Below are 16,525 nucleotides of genomic sequence, written 5' to 3' on the forward strand. Positions count from 1 at the left end.
AGAACCATGAGTGTGACATGTCAGGCCCTTTCTGTGCAGCCTTTCCCTCTGTCTTGGCCTTTCGGTCAGTGGAGAGGGCTATCTTGAAAGAGGAAGATTTGCTCGTTCTTGGTTTCCTGGCCAAGGATCAGAGAGACTTCCCTAAAGAAAGCTCCTGCAGAACAGTTCTGGGGCCAGGCCTGGCCTGGGGAGACTCCATTCCTGCTCTGCAGAGCGACCTCGGCTGGGACCCTCAAGTAGGACCAGCAGCTGCCCTTTGGCCCAGAAGAAAGCACTAGAGTGCAGGCAGCAGCCTCCAATCCCCCAAATCCCAGAAAACCAGGCAGCCTGCTAAAATGGCCGCACAGGTGCAAGGGGTCTGTGGCAGTCACAACTCTGGTCTGGGGTGGTGGGCTCCACTGTCGGGCAGAAGCAGTGTCAGCGAGAGCCCGGGAGAAATTCCATACCACCCCTCAATAGTTGTGGGACCCCGGTGAGTCTGCTCACTGCTTTGGGCCTCCTAATCCCTATTTTCCTGAATTAAATGATAGAACTCATACTAAGGAAGAGATAAAAATCATAAGGAAATGTATTTCTTGGTCTCAGGGAAGGTGAAGAAGCAGAAGAGTAGCTGAGCGAAATAATGAGAGTTCACGGACACAGGAGTACCATACAGACTCCTGGATTTCTGAACTGGGGGTCTAAGATTCAAAAAGAAAGAATCACACGTCCTTTGATACCAGCGTCCCCCCATGCCCGCCTTCTTTCCATTCATTTGTCTTCCATCTCTATTGTAAGTCTCTTTGTGTCCTTGGACCTGAAAGACTGTCTACCTGTTCCTGGAACTATGAAGTCTTCAAAATTCTTAGGTCTTCATCTTCCCCCCTTTGAAACCATGTAAGGGCTCCTCCATTTTTGGAAAGCAAGCAAAGGAGAAGTCTCAAGACAGCCGATTTTCACAGCCTTGATAGGGAGTTGGCTACTTCTTCCTTGATGTTTACAGTATAAAAATAAGGTATCATTAAAACTGAAATATTATGTGTCCAAAATTCCGAGGGCCTTTTTCGCATTTTCTTGAAACGTTAAGTATTGTAAAAAAACTATTACTTATTAAGCAACTTAGAGCCCCATTTTAAAAATTAGCTCATGTAATTCTTACAGAAATCTTCATCATAAAGCAATTAATGAGAGTCACAGCTAAGAGGACTGGACGTGAAGTCAGGTTGTCTGGGTGTCCACCCGGACTTGGAGGTTTCCAGCTAAGTGACCTTGAACATGTTACCCAAGCATCTTGAGCCTCAGTTTCTCCTCTGTGATGTGGGGGCGGGAATGGTATTCCCTCAGGCCTGGGAAGAGTGGATAACATGAAACACACTGCCTGCCACGTGCCAGTACAAAGGCCGACATGGAGTATGAAGCTCCGTTTCCTTTTAAGGAAATCAGGGCTTTGAGAAGCTAAGTAACTTGCCCTAAATCAGACATCTGGAACTGACCGAGTGGGGGTTCTAACCCAATTTTCCTAAACCTAAAGTGTATGCCCGTAACCATCAGAGTCAGGGCCGTGTACCCAGCACCTGCCTGGCACGGAGTAAGCTGAGAATTGAGAGAACTTCCTCTCTGAGCAACCATCTTGCACAGGGAGAGAACAGAAGCTAAAGGATGGCTTCATGCCCCTTCCCCATCCGGGTCTTGGGATCAGTAATCCTTAGCCTCTCTGCACTAACCAGGCTTCATCTTCCAGAAGCCGCACCGGCCGGCAGGCTGACCTACATGTGCCTGTCTGCGTCATCACCTCTTATCATTGATGTCATGGTCTTTGGATTTACTGCTGCTGAGGAAATTGGTCTGCTCTCTCCAAATACACTGAAAAATTAAATGTATTATAGAAATTATAAACATTATGTATATATGACTATACTGCTTCAAAGGCACCCTCAGAATCCAGCTCAACGCTGCTTCGGGCAGCAACATCAGGCAGAACAGAGCTGTGAAGCTAAATCGACTTGCCATCCCTGGCAGGGACAAGCAAGAACTCAGGCACGTCATTAAAGTATGTGTTCTGCTAGGCACACACGTCTAGGACGCTGTGGAAGCGCAGGGAGAGAAACGAATAAGCCACACAGGCTGAGGATGTCAGGAGGACTTCCTGAAGGAGGCAACAAGGACACTGGATCTTGAAGAGCGAATAGGAGTTGGCATGTTTAAAAAAGAGAGAGAGAGAGAGGGCTGTGGGAATAGAGATGGAGGGATCCTAAGGGCATGGTGGGAGGTGGTTAAGGAAAATCCCATCATTTACCTTCCTCCTTCCACATTCACTCATGCATATTGATGAACCCCAGGAAGATGCCAGACCCTGTCCTGGCTACTGAGAAGGTCAAGGTGAACCTAACCTCCAGGAGCTCCCAGTGTGACCTGGGGAGGGATCACAGCACAACAGCGTGGGAACGGTTACCAGGGTGTTTCTGGTGGCTTGGGCGTAGAGGAGAAGGGATCAAATCTGCATTGCAAATGGAAACAGGGGATGAATTCTGAGTTCCATTTTGGGGGGAGAGACTATGCAGGTTTCTGTGACTGATCACATCCCAGGAGTGAGGGACAGGGAGAAATCTCCGAGAGACGGGAATGACACAAGGGAAATACACCTGGGAAGTTAAAAGCTAGTTCAGCTTTACAATTGGCTTTCCAAAACCGTGAGGGCAGGAAGTCTTAGAGACTCTTGGAGGGCAAGAATTAAGATCATAGCACCCTGAAGGCCCTGTGCCCCCCAGCTGCCGCACCTAATACCGTCCTGGGTGGACACTGGGTGTTCCTTGGGCCCTGGATGATGGAATGTGCCCCGCCCCATCCTCCCCTGCAGAGCCTTCCGGTGCAAACCTGCCCTCATCCACACCCCACCTGAGCACCAGTACCAGAAGCTTCCGTGCATCACAGAATGACACAAAACTGTTCCTCTTTTCAAAAACCGAAATGCTCCCGAGATTGAACGTGTGCATGCTTGCGTGGCTCAATTTCAGCAAACATCTGCTACCTTTGTGTGGCGAGCGCAGCCTCTTTCGAACAGTGCCTTTGATTTCAGGGAAAGACAAATCAGGCTGCACGTTTTTGTTCTGAATGCGTCTCATCACGGAAGGAAATGTTCGGCAGCTTGGAATTCTGAATGTATGAAAAATGGATTTTCTTTTCAGACAAAGAGTTCACGATCGAGAATCAACACAGTTCCTGAAAGAGACGAAACCAGTTCTCTATTCCTGTCCTTTTCCCCCTTGCCTGCCTCATCTTTTTCTGGATTCTCCGAAGTTGCACTCTGCAACCGAGTCTCGTCCTCAGTGCCATGGTCAGATTGGAGCTGGCAGCTGCCCTGGCCTCAGAGGGTAGGATCAGGGTTGGCCGTGGCCCGAGTCACCTCTCTCCATGGAGTGAGCTACGAAATAAGTCGTGAGCTCCTCTCTCCTGGCATCAGACCACGAATGATACATTTGAACATGATCCAGATGGAGAGGTGTTGGCATGCTGGAGTGTGTCTGGGGTACGGCTCCTCACTTCCACGGCTGTGCCATCAGGGGCTGGTGTCACTGCCCCGTGTAGCAGGTGTACAAGAACAGGCTCAGGTATGCACATCAGGCTGCCCTTGGGTTCAGCTCCTCTCTTGGCTGCCTTCCAGCTGGGCGGTCCGAGGGGCATTTCAGACCTGCCAGAGCTCAGCTTCACTGTCTATCAAACGGGTAACAGCACACTGCCACCCCTCCTCCGGTTCCCACCGCCCCCATCAGAAGCCAATGGGTGAACATGAACTTGCAAGCAGCAAAGCACAACAGGGTGACCCACAGTCCCCAGTTTGTCTGATGCTGAAGGGCTTCCCAGGATGTGGGATTTTCGATACTGAAACCAGGAAAGTTCTGCACCCATCTGGACTGTTTGTCTTCAAATAGGGCACAATTCCATTATGACAGGGATGAGGACCTAAAGGTATCAGAGGGGCAAAGCACTTTTCTGGAATTTTTTGGAAATTCCAGAATTTTCTGGAAAAGTGTACGCTGATTCCTTAAACAAAGTATTGTAAGAACTTTATGAGAGGGTGAATCAAGGAGCTTTCTTATTCTCATTTCGCCTTCATGAACGCCTGCAGAGTGCAGTGAAACTAACATCATAATGACCACACACCAGCCCCTGCTGATTTTAGCTTTATGTCTACTTCGTAAATGCCTGTACCACTTTCTTGTGCTGTCCAACCGGCCACCCAACAGCTTAGTGGCTTGAAACAACAGACATCTATTCTGCTCATAATTCTGTGGCTTGCCACTTGGGCCTGGCTCAGCTGGGCAGCTCCCCTTGGCTGGCCCACTCAGAGACCTTAGTCGGAGAGGCTCGCCAGCCGGGAGCTTGCTGCCCCAGGACAGCTGCAGTGGGATGGAAACCTTGGGAATTCTCCAGCCTGTGTCTCTGGCTCCCTCTGTGTCCAACCACCACCAAGCCCTGCCACCAAACCTCTAAGCATCCCTCAAGGTACCCTGTCCCCTCCATCCCCACACCCAGGCATGAATCCAGGGGTTGCCTCTCAGTCCCTGGGATTATGGCAGCAGATTCCTAATCTTGTTCCCTATTCCCTGCCTTGCCCTCTCTAGGCCTTTCTCACAGCAACCAGCCTTTCTGGAGTGAGCCTTTGAGTGTGTCAGTCCTCTCTCTAGAGCCTTCTTCAGCTCCTTAATGTTGCCAGATCTCATCAGGCAAAGCCTTTCCTCCCTGCTCTCCCTACACACCTCTCCAGCTAAATGACTGCTCCTAGTGCCAAAACTATGATCTGGGCACCGTGAACAATCTGGCTTTTCCTAAACCAATCATGCCTCTTCATGCTTTTGAAAATACAGTGCAATGGAATATTACTCAGCCACCAGAAAGGATGAATACCCAACATTTGCATCAACATGGACAGGACTGGAGGAGATTATGCTGAGTGAAATAAGTCAGGCAGAGAGAGTCAATGATCATAAGGTTTCACTTATTTGTGGAACATAAGGAATAGCATGGAGGACATTAGGAGAAGGAAGGGGAAAGTGAAGGGGGTGGAAATCAGAGGGAGAGATGAACCATGAGAGACTATGGACTCGGGGAAACAAACTGAGGGTTTTAGAGTGGAGGGGGCTGGGGAGGATGGGTCAGCCAGGTGATGGGTATTAAGGAGGGCACGGATTGCATGGAACACTGGGTGTTACACGCAAACAATTAATCTTGGAACACTACATCAAATACTAACAATGTACTGTATGGTGACTAACATAACATAATTTTAAAAAGAAAAAAGGAAAATAAAGTGCAATCTTCCAGGAGTTTTTCCCAAAACCTAGATGTCTGTTGCCGGATCTAGACTGCAGAATCACCTCTGTGCCCAGAGGAGCCACCATGTTTCTGTCTCTGCTCCTGGGTCTTCCCGATGGTAACACAAAGCATTGGTTCATTGTGTTGGTCAGTATTCTCCAAAGAAACAAAACCAATAGGAGGTGTGCATGGTACATATATGTGTATATGTATACATATATATATATATATGAAATCTCTGTGTGTACACATATATATGTGTGTATCTATATACATATATATTTGTATATTTGTTCCTTCTGCCTACTAATGTGTGTGTATAAAAAACATAGACAGAGTCAATCCTTCTAATAAACCTCTTTGTGTGTGTGTATATATATATTATGTTATATATTTATATATATATATACACACATATATATATATAAATTTATTATAAAGAATTGACTCAGGTGGTTATGGAGACAGGAAAGTTCTAAGATTTGCAGAGTGAGTGAGAAAGTTGGAGATCCAAGAGAGCCAATGGTTTAGTTCCAGCCTGAGTCCAAAGGCCTGAGAACCAGGAAAACTGAGGGTATAATTTCTGTCTAAAAGTTAGGAGGTTCAAGACCCAGGAAAAACCAATGTTTCTATTTGAGTCTGAAGTCAGGGAAAAGGCTGATATTCCCACTCAAAGGCAGTCAGGCAAGAAAGGATTCTGTCTTACTCTGTCCTTTTCTTCTATTCAACTGATTGACTGAGGTCTTCAAATGATTGGACAAGGCCCATCCATAATGGGGAAGACCATCTCCTTTACTCAGTCTACCAATTTAAATGTTTATCTCATTCAAAAAAACCTTCACAGAAACAACCAAAAGAAAATTTGATCAATGACTTGTTCAAGTTGACTCATAAAATTAACCATCACAATGATCAATAATGTAGCTGGTGGGGAAAAAAAAAATGATACTGAACTGTAAGAGAAATGAGGCTTAATAAATTGCTTAATAAATTGCTTAATAGAGAGAAATACTCATTCACCCTTCTTTGTTTTGCAAAATAGCCATAGTGGTAGCTATGGTAAGCAATGGATGACAGAATTAATTATAAAGTCTTTCTGGGCATGGGACATTTGTCATTCATGTAAGCACATAGAAGAAAGGCTTCAGAGCCAATGACCACCACCACCATCTCGTCCAGGCCTCAGCACCTCTCCCAAGGACAATTGGAACATCCTTTCACCCGACTCCTTACTTCTACCCCTGGCCTTCCAACAGCATATTTTCTACACAGCAGCCACAGTGATCTTTTTAGTTGACAAAGCAGGATAGATCATTCCCTGTTTTAAAGCCTTCCATGCCTTCCCAATGCACTTAAAACAAAATCCACCATAGCTTATGTGGTCCACCCCTGTGGTCTCCACAGTCTCATCTCCTCTCACTCTCCGCCTTGTTTACTGAACTGGCACTCTGGCCTCTTTTCTATTGCTCAAATATGCAACCTTGGGACCTACACGTGGGTGTTCCCACAGCTGTCCCCCATTGCCACTTCACATGACTGGCTGGCTCATTCATCAGGCTCCCCTCCAGTGTCACTCCTCAGAGATGCCTTCCCTAAAGTCATTGGAAATTACCTTGTTTGCATATTCGTTTTCTTGATTGTTGTGTATCTCCCCAACTGGTGTGCAATCTTCATGAGAGCTGAGACTCCATCTGTCTTCTCCTCTGTGTCCAGAATCTAAATCAGCGTACTCAATAAAAGTTGGCTACATAAATCAGTAAATAGATGAATGACATTATTAAAAATGATAAAAGAAAGATGCACATTTGCTTGGCCAGGATAAAGATGGATGCCCCCTCCTACTCAGGAGAACCCTTCCCACTGGCAACGACAGAGAAATGAAGCTGAGCCTTAAAGTGTTCCTGGATCAGTTCTCAGAAGAATTGCAGAGCGAGAGGGGCACACACATACATCTAACTGCCTACTAGCATCTACGCTCAGATGTCCTCCAGGCCCTGAAGCCCACTGGGTCCAAGGCCACGTTCTTCATCTGCCTCCCTCCACCCCTTAACCTCACCCTCGGTCAGCATCCTTGGTGTCCCAAAGTGGGGCCACCATCCTGCCAGTTCCAAACCAGAAACCTGGAAGTCTCCATTGACAACTCCCCTTGTCCCGGTCCTCGCGTTGCTATCTCTGAAGCCCACGTTCTGCTCCCCATCCCCTCTGCCCTTCAAGTCCATGCAACCATTGCCTTCCCCTAGACAGCCAGCTTTGTCTCCTCACTGGTCTCCCCATGTGCACTCAGACACTCTTCATTTTCCCACAGCAGCCAGAACAATCTTTAAAGAAATAAACCAAATTGCATCCCAGCTTCTAAATCCCCTCTTATGGATTCCCACTTTTCTTAGACTTGAAGCCAAATCCTAACATTAGCCTGCAAGACCCCACACAATGGGTCACTGCCTGCCTTTCCAGCCTAGCTTACACCCTGTGCACCTTCCACTTCCATGTTCTCACCCTCAGGCCTTTGTTTATTTCCAGGTCTCCACAGAGACTTTGCACAAGCCATTCCCTTTGTCTGGAACATTCTAACCACCACCTCCTATCCATTCGTCAGATCCCTGCCCAGTTTTACTTCCTAAGGGAACTCTTCCTTGATCATCCAAGCTAGGTCAAGTCCTCACAGAACTATTTTTTTCCTCCAGAGCAATTGTATCTATGTGTAGTTTTGGATTCATTAAAGAAGTCCAAAGTGTGACTATATGAGTATCACCTCTATCTCCCACCAAACTGTAAGCTATGGAAGGCAGGCCCTTGTCTCTTTTCATCCTGCATTGTACCCTCAGTGCTTAGTGCAGGGACTGGCACAGAGTAGGAGCTCAAACCATTGCACTAATTAATTAATAGCTCCTCTGTGGAGTTGAGCTCACCCTCCATCAGCTGGCCAAGATCCCATGTTGAGCAATCCTCATGGGATATGGGAGAACTGGATGAGCTGAGAATGAAAAGTGAAGGAAGAAAACTGACAAGGGCGTTGAAAGATTCAGAACCCTATGCTGAAATCAGCTACTGTTTCCCCACTTGCAAGTTTCCATTGTGATTTGTGTATTTCTGCACCAAGGAAACCTATAACTGACTCCCAATCTCTTCTAGATGGATGGTACATTGGCTTTCTCTCTTTGGAAATCTTAGGTTGTGTAGAAATTGGTGGAGAGAGGTGGGCAGCAAGGAGAGGGAAAATAGGCTGGGTTTGCCATTGTCACTATGCAAGAGAAAAGACCTACTAACAACTAAATGATGTCCTCAGCCACCCCCTTTAGTCAGCACTCCTAAGAAAGAACACAAACACATATACACACCGTAAGAAAGAAGCAAACCCAGTTGTAGACCACTGGGTCCAATGGCTTTGAATTACCTAAGTCTCCTCAGCTTTCATCATGTACCAGTGCTCTGCTTGGTGCTCATCACAGCCAAGAAGGGTCCTTTGGGCCTGGAGGCTGTCTTCATGGCAGGGGCTGGGACTGTGAGCAGGCACTCACTCTATGTTGCAATGAAAGCTGGGAGGAAAGAGCAGGGGCCTGGGCCACATGGACAGGGGACACCTGCCCTGGCCTTGGAGGCCAGCAGAGACTTGCCAGAGGAACTGAGAGCGAAGCTGAACCACAGTAACCCGGCAAGCTTTGACTTTCTCATACATAAATGGGGACAATTAGTCCCCCCTCCCAGGGTAGGGAAGAGTGATACATTTAAAATAGCTACAACGCTGGCTAACATTCAGTGAGGTCTTAATTCCTTGACAGCTGCTAAACTGAGCCCATCTTGTATATCAGCTCATTAAATCTTCATCAAAATTCTAGAAAATAGGTACAAGTATTAGCCCTTTTTACCAAGGAGTAAACTGAAGTTTAGGGAGTCTCTGGCCACCCAGATCTGCCTGGTGCCATTACAGGTCACTCTGCCACCTTGTTAATGTGACCATGAAAAGCACTCAACCCAAAATAAACCATTGATGAATTTTGGTTCCCTTTCCTACCCCCATTCCGTCCTCCCCTTTCCATAGAGGAAAACAACAACAACCACAAGAAACTTCCCAGAGTTCTGTGCCTTTAGCTGATCTCTCTGGACTCCATGACACCAGTTTAGTGGTATAAATATGGTCTTTGAAAGGACCTAGAAAGGGGAAGCCAGAATAAAGAGAATTATTTCCACCTCAGGAACAATAAACTAAATTCCTGAGTCCATCTGTGATCTCAATCCTCACCCAGGGGATGTCCTGGGGAAGAAGGCTCCTCCAGGCTCTGCAACTCCTGGGTCTGGGAGGTCACTGAGTTTAAGGCCTGGTTGCCAAACATTCCAACAATGCAGTCCAGAAATTATTCAAGCCCCTAAGGTGCTTGGAGTCAGCCTTCCCTGCAGTCTCCTGAGGCTTGTGTTCCAGAAGATGCAGCTCCAGCTGCTGCTTGGCCGACCCCTGGAAGACTTGGTGTTACCCCATCCACCAAAGAATCACCCCACAGACGGGGCTCTGCCTTCCCCTCCGTGATCTCTGCCCAGCCCTCTCACTATATTCCAAGGTTTGATCTCATAGGAGAGGTGTCCATCCCTTCATCTGATTGGTTCCTTCATTCATTATTGGGGACCTACTGGATACCAGGCCTGTGTCTACGCACATGTCAATTCCCGTTGTGTCAATATTCTGAGTGCATTTGCAGACTACATCAGAGGAGGAGACCTGACTTCTGGCACATTGCCACATCTCTCACTTGGCTGTGAGCATATGCCACCAGCTGTCAGAGTCTCCTCCCTGCACTTGAGTCCAGAGCTGGAGACATCAGAGCCATGGGACCGATACTGCAGTTACTAGAATGATGTCCTGCCTTCCCTAGTTCAGCTCAGCTGAGAGCAGTCAAGATCAGGTGGATCCAAGCACCCTTGGGAGACCGTGGCCCCAGCAGGTGGGGCTGAGCTTCCATGTTCTCCTGCAGTGGCAACAAGACTTGGTAGTAGTTACTGGGCCTTAGGGGGCACTAGGGTTCTCAGGAACCCCTGAGACTCAGCTCCTGAGCCATGCTCCTTGTCCTGACCTACAAGCTCAGTTGGCCCAATCTTTTATGCAGACTTTGGAGTTAGCCAAACCTGGGATCATCGCTGAGCTCTGTCACTCTCCAGCTTGGTGAACTTGGGTAAATTGTTTCTGCAGCTCCTTCAGCTCTAAACAGGAGAGGGTGGTAATAACACAGCAGCTGCTTCACAGGGCTGTTTTGATGACTACATGAGATAATGCACGTAGAGGATTTAACCCAAAGTTTCTCAACCCCAGCACTAGTGAAATTTCAGACTAGATCATCACTTGCTGTGTGGGGCATCCTGTGCATTGTAGGATGTTTAGCCCAACCTATACCGACTGGAGGCTAGTAGCACATCTTCCCCTCAGTTATGACAACAGAAAGTATCTCTAGACATTTCCAAAATCCTCTGATGTCATTCCTGCTTGAGAACTACTGGTTTAACCCAGTGCCTGGAAAATATGCCTAATGAATGTTCACCATTATTATCACTGGCTGCTGGAACTCAGTCTATTTGGATGGTCTCTGGTCCCTGTGCAAATCTTGTCAGCACCGCCCCGTGAGAGTTATGCCTGATCCCAGTGTCCTGCATACTAGCCAGTGGCCCCAGATTCAAGAAACCTGGAGTCATGGGTACTGTCAACAACCTGATAAACCCTGGAAATGTTTCTACGTGACATATAGAACAGATAAGACCTGTTCCTCAGGGAATATCGCAAACAGAAGAGGATTGTGGAAGGGTAGAATCAAGAGCAGAGTTCCCTAAAGCAATCTGAGGCTAGAAAGAAAGTGGAAATCACTGTGAGATTGTTCAAGAGCGCTAGGAAGATGGCAACATTTCACCAATGCAATAAGACATGGAAAGAAATAAAAGCAATGACGTGCTATCAAGGTGGGGCTCAGAACCTCTTGACGGTAATAAACCTCGTAATTGAAATAAAAGACTTCTATGTATATACTGACACCTAACACGTGACCTGGCACATTATGGCCTTCAGTAAAGGTAACCTAAAGCTGTCACCCAGTCTGACTTAATTTTGGCCAGAGAGAATGCTTGGGCAGACAATTGGCTCAGATCTGGGAGGGGTCATTGAGACAACCTGACCCAGCCCCTTAATTCGACAAATGAAGACATCTACGGGGAGAGAGGGAAGTGGGTTGTAAAGTTACATGGTGGGAAAAGAGCAAAAACAGGAAATGGAACTAAATTTTCTGGACTCTACAGGTGATTCTAGAGAGTCACCCAGACATCCAGATCTATGCTGACTCATCCTGAGCCTCACACACATGTTACCTGACCATGAGACTCTGGCTAGAAGAGACAGGAGCAGGTGCATCTGGACACATAGCCCTAGGCCATTCCCTACCCTCTGGCCTTGTCATGCCCCAAACTATCATCCCGCCCCCTCATGACATTGTTCCCCAGTGTTTCTGATCTCACGTCCATGTTATGGCTCTCTTCTCCTTATCTCCCTCCCAACAAAGCCCGGTCAAGACTTATCACACCATTTTTCCCATCAGAATAACCTGACTCCTCATTACTTGGTTTAGAGCACCTGCCTGACAATAACTAATTTTTACTGATTAGTCACTCTATGTACGAGTGTTTTATGCAATACTTGTCTGTACAATAAGGATTGCTATTATCTCCATTTTATGGATAAGGAAATTGAGGCTCCGACCATTTCATGTGTGAGAAAGGAGGTAAAAGCAAAAGACTAATAGATTAAAAGCTCTAGCCCTGGGAAACATGAGTGTCCTAGAGTGACAGGTGGAGGTGGTTGAATTCCTGGAGAGAGGGAACTGGTTTAATCTGAAGGCCAGAGGGAAGTGGCAGCTGGTGAATGTGTTTTCCTTCATGTCTGGTAAATACAGATTCATTGAGGAGGGTGGTGATAGGGGTGCCAGAACTCCTGGTCAGTGGGATTCACAGGCAGGCTCTCTCTACTGCCTCCAACCCACCTGGAAGCCCACATCCCACTCAGAACCCAGGCCCATTGCCAAGCAGATTGCCAGGCTCTTTTCTGTCCTCAGCAGGTCCTCAAATCACAGGCAGAGTAGAGATCTCAGGGCTCCACCTGTCTTGGCACTGGACCTCCAGCTCCTGACCCACTTCTGACTAATACATCTGTAGAGTCAACCAAGTCTATGACCCACTTAACCACAGGGCTCCTCCCCAGACAACCTTCCATGCGGACCTTCTCTGTGCCCTGGAGTTCCCGCAGCCTGAAGGCACCAGCACCTCCTGTTCTGGACAGCTCCACCCAGCCCAGCCCTCACCTGGGTGTTGTCTGTACTCCACCCTCTCTCTCTTTTCCCTTCTCAGCCTAGGCCTTCTGGCTCTGTCTGCCCTGGCCCCAAAAATGTGTCTCTCTCAAGTTTTTTCAACAGCTGCTCCCCCAACTCAACTTCTTCCCCTCTGATCTACACACCCCTCAGAAATGCAGATCTGTTCATATCAGGTTGCTGCTTAAACACTTACTATGGATTCCCCTTTCCTCTAGGATAAAATACAAGCCCAATAGGTTGGAGGTCTCACCCTGAAGCAGGATCTATCCATTTAGAATTCCCTCTGTCTTATTACTCTAGAGAAGATGCAGTTGCTTAAACCAAGCACTAAGACTTCCCATCAGTTCACCCCATGCATAACAACCCTTAGATCTTAGAATTTTAAAGGGTCCTTACTTAAATCAACTCCCCACTACCACAAACTCAATCCTTTTTTGACTGCTACCAATGACAGGGTGCTCACAATGTCATGAGGCAGCCAGTCCTATTGTGTAAAGGACTTTCTTATCATAGGGTCCTGGAATCTTACACTTGTAATATACCCAGAAGGTGGTAACTTTCCACCCATTGCAAACACCTCTCTGCAACAAACCTACAGAGAACCTGATTATTACTCTTGAACTGCCCACACTTGGATGTAATTGTTTTTAAACTCAAATGCAGGATTTTGCCTCTTTCCCAAGCAAATGTTTTCTATCATACAAACACATTTGAGTTCTGAATTGTACCATCGGTATGATACTGCAACTAGCTTTTTCCAGTGAAATGCTTGATGCACTTGCTTAGAAGTGCAGGTTGTAGGGTCAGATTCCCCAAGTTAAAATGCCATCTCTGACACTTACACACTGTGGGACGTTGGTTGAATGACTTAATTCCCCTTAGCCTCATTTTCCCCATCCAGAAAGGTGATATCTACCTCTTACAACTATTATGAGGATTAACTAAGACATATACACTACTAAGCATGGTGTCCAGCCTATGTGAACATTCAATAAATGTTATCTTTTATTATTATACTTAATACATTTATCTATGATGTCAAATATGGCTTTCAAACATTTTCATAGAATTCCAATATATAAGATAGATAAAAGCAGTATTTTTCTAGTGGCAGCATGGATGGGGTGTCCCAGAGTCCCATTGTCTCTGCCTTTCCCTTCCAACTTCCCTTCTTCATAGTCTCTAAGACACCCCATTGCAACTCTGACCAGTCTACTTTGAAAACAATTGATCCATGTCATTAATAAAACACTCCACTAGAAAAGGCCAATTGCGGAGACACACCAAATGTTCTAGTCTCCTATCGCTGCTATAACAAATTCAGTGGCTTAAGCAATGAAAATTTATTATCTTATGATCTATAGGTCAGACATTCAAAACAGGTCTCACCAGGCTAAAATCAAAGGTGGACAGGGCTACTTTCCTTCTGGAGTCTCTAAAGAAGGATCTGTTTCTTTGCTTTATCCAGCGGCTAAAGGCCATCCACATTCCTTGGCTCATGGCCCACTTCCTCCATCCTCAAACCCAGAAATGTAACATCTCTCTGGCCCTGTTTCCATCACCATCTTTCTTCTCTGACTCTTCTGCTTCCTTCTTCTACTTTTAAGGACCCATGTAATTACATTGGTTCCACCCAGGTAATCCAGGTTAAGCTCTTTATTTTAAGGACAGTTGATGAGCAGCCTTAATTCCATCTGCAATCTTAATTTCCTTTTGCCATGTAATCTAACATATTTGCAGTTTCCAAGGATAAAGATGTGGACATCTTTGGAGGACCATTATTCTGCCTGCCATAGCTTGTCACTAGAGATTGCCTTGGAGACTAGCCTGGGTAAATAACTCTGGCAATGATCTCACTCCAAGGGAGCCTAGGAAATTGAGCACATGACAACTTCAGTTCTACCATGTAAGATAGGTTCCACATCTCTCCAAGAACCATAAATGTGAGAGTTCTCCCAAATCAGTCCAGATGGTATGGAAATGAAGAATAATAAATATCCACCAGCACTAATCTAGGAAACATCAAAAAATTCAACAGATGAATAGATAAAGAAGATATGGTCCATCTACACAAAGGAATATTACTCAGCCATCAGAAAGAATGAATACGCAACTTTTGTATCAACATGGATGGGACTGGAGGAGATTATGCTGAGTGAAATAAGTCAAGCAGAGAGAGTCAATTATTATACACTTACTTGTGGAACATAAGGAATAACATGGGGGGCATTAGGGGAAGGAAAGGAAAAGTGAATTGGTGGAAATCAGAGGGGGAAATGAACCATGAGAGACTGTGGACTCTGAGAAACAAACTGAGGGTTTTGGAGGGGAGTGGGTATAGGGGGATGGGTAAACCTGGTCGTGGGTATTAAGGAGGGCACGTATTGCATGGAGCACTGGGTGTGGTGCATAAACAATGAATCTTGGAACATTGAAAAAATAAAATTAAATTTAAAAAATGAATCATATTTTAGAGTTAGTAGTACTTAGTGAACCTGTTATGCCTCTGAATTGATTCCTACTTCCTCTTCTAAGTATACTTAACCCCTATATCATTTAAATAATCATTTCTAGATCATCACCAGAAACTGGACTTAAGCCTATAATTTCTAGAACCCGGGTTTTGAAAATCAAGACAGGACGTGCCCATCCCCGGTTTCCTGGCGTCTCTCCTTCCACAGCTCTCCAAATAAGACTGACAGGGATCCCACAAAGACTTCTGCAAGTCCTTTCAGGACCCTGGGCTATAATTCATGGGGGATGGAGACTTGAATTAATTAAGAGCAGTAAGGTGTGCTTTCTGCCTTTCCCCTATCTTCAGCTCAATCTTTCCAGATTAAAGGCTTTTGCCTTGATGAATTGAGCAGCTCTCTCAATTCTCTCCGATAACTGTCAATGTTGTACCATCACACCATGCTATGGGCGCTCCTTCCTTCTCTGCCAACTATCTCCAAACAAGAAAAACCTTCGTCTTTATTCTCAGTGGCTTTTCAAAGGCCTTAGCTGTCCTCAAGATTAGCCTTTCGGACACGATTTTTACAAACATGGGTATTTTCCCCAGGCGTTTGGCTGTGTGCCCTTTCTCGGATTCACAGAGACTTGAACGTCACCTGATTCTCTCATTAACAGTGTAAGCTTTATCTCTCAATTAGGATAATAATAGCTACTCAATTTCATAGAGCTATACAGAGTGGGTATCATTGCGACAGCCCCTCGTGGGCTTGCTTTTACTGAATTTATCTTAGGTATCTTCCCTTCAGTGAACATAGAGTTTTGTCTGTTTGCCTGAACTCCTGCTATCACATCACTTAAAAACAGATGGACAGATATCTACCAAATTTAAAGAGTTCTTTGAGATGATACAACATAAAATATTAGCTCTACAGCATGCATACTGTTGCCTTTGGGGAGTTAAGGACATTTCAAGATACTTACAAAGTCCTTCTCTAGAACAGAGCCATCTCTAGAGTATATGGGGCCCTGAGCAAATGGTTGTAGGGCCCTGACAAATAGTCAGTTTAACTTAAAAATATGTTATAAAATTCATAGATCCTGGGGCGCCTGGGTGGCTCAGTGGGTTAAAGCCTCTGCCTTCAGCTCAGGTCATGATCCCAGAGTCCTGGGATCGAGCCCCACATTGGGCTCTCTGCTCGGCAGGGAGCCCGCTTCCTCCTCTCTCTCTCTGCCTGCCTCGCTGCTTACCTGTGATCTCTATCTGTCAAATAAAAAAAAAAATTCATAGATCCTTAAGAAACATAGTGACTTCTCAATGAAGACTTAGACTCATGGGTAAAGAAGAGGTAATTATGTACTTGTCTATTGTCCATGAAGATTTTTCTTAGGGTCCAAGCACTATCTCTTCCTGTTCATGACCAAGAACCATCTATTTGTGTTCTTTG

Source organism: Lutra lutra, chromosome 9 (assembly GCF_902655055.1).
Source record: "Lutra lutra chromosome 9, mLutLut1.2, whole genome shotgun sequence".
Lineage (NCBI taxonomy): Eukaryota > Metazoa > Chordata > Mammalia > Carnivora > Mustelidae > Lutra > Lutra lutra.